The sequence below is a fragment of the Oncorhynchus clarkii genome, chromosome 2 (genome assembly GCF_045791955.1).
Source record: "Oncorhynchus clarkii lewisi isolate Uvic-CL-2024 chromosome 2, UVic_Ocla_1.0, whole genome shotgun sequence".
Lineage (NCBI taxonomy): Eukaryota > Metazoa > Chordata > Actinopteri > Salmoniformes > Salmonidae > Oncorhynchus > Oncorhynchus clarkii.
In genome coordinates, this window is record NC_092148.1 from 28,431,017 (window position 1) to 28,432,425 (window position 1,409).

Sequence of the window (1,409 nt, forward strand, 5' to 3'; positions counted from 1 at the left end):
CACTGGTGAAGTGGATAAACTGAGTGTGTTACCATTTCTGTTGCTGAACATGGCTCTGGTTAACTGTCTTGCAGCAAGAGGCCATTTTGTACACTATTGTAAATAGTCTGGCTAACACAGCTCTCGGTCACAGCTCTTCGCTGTGTAGTCACGTGGGTCGCGTTAGCCAGGCTAGTTGTAAAGAGGATATAACACAATCTATTTGTGGAAAGTGACTTAAGAGTAACAACTTCTTGTCATAAATTATACAAAACAAATGCTTTTTACAAGGGCAACAGGGTTAGAGATCCATGATGTACAGAGTCAAATGTATGACATGGTGCTAAAGATGCAACTGTTTTAAGAGGAATAAGATTCCCAGAACAGATAGTTTTTTTCACTCCAATTGCCTCTGTACACTGTCACCTAACCAGATGTGCAACATTGTAGCCATACTGTAACATGATGTAGCATTAGAAGAAGTGATAGTACTTTCAAGATCATCCCTAAATCCTTACACAACCTTAACTCACTCCAACGTTTCCTGCTTGCCAATGCAAGAAAGCATTTATTGTTGAATTATTTTCTTTTGTCTACTGTAGTGGTAAATTGTCACTTTTGGACACGTATAGTTTCACTGGACATTAGAATGATTAGATTCCTTAATCCCACCTCCCAAATATAATATTCGCCCCCTCTCCATAAACATGTCAGATTAAGGGGAGTGGCCCACCCTCTGGAGAAGCAGTCAAATCACTATTTCACAAACACTCATAACCTTCTTATGACTTGTTAAACATCACATCCTCAAACTTCACTACCCTCCCTCCTTTAGTCGTCACCTCGTTCTGCTCTAACTGAACAGCGTTGCATATATCCAGATTATATACCTGTCCCAAACAGTAGCCCCCCCCTAAAATATAAACACATACCTAGATAGGTGTTGTCATGGATACTGATACAAAGGGTGGCTCAGAATCGCTTTGTTCAAGCCAGTCCTTAGCTTCTGCCACTTGTCAAGAATTATCCACCACTGCTCACTGATAGGCTACATTCTAATCTGGGGGAGGCAACAGGGCAAGGGGTTGGTTTGAGACTCATCCTTTGTTCCCACCCCTAGACACCTCTTTTAGATCTAAAAGGATAATATGGATGTGTACACGATATGGTCATGGCTCCAGGAAGGTGGCGTTTCCCATCTTATTAGCTATCCATACATAGGGAAAAGGTCTGCTTCTGGTCAGGGATCTGTAAGGACTGAATGGGTACACAGTGGATTGGATACTCACACGCACAAGTGGTTTGATCAACATTTAAATAGATGAATTGATTATCGTATGGCATGAATATGTATTGATCCTTCTCCAAGATAATGAATGAGGACCTTTCACCAAAAATAAGCAGGATGAAACAAAAACTGAAACTAACAG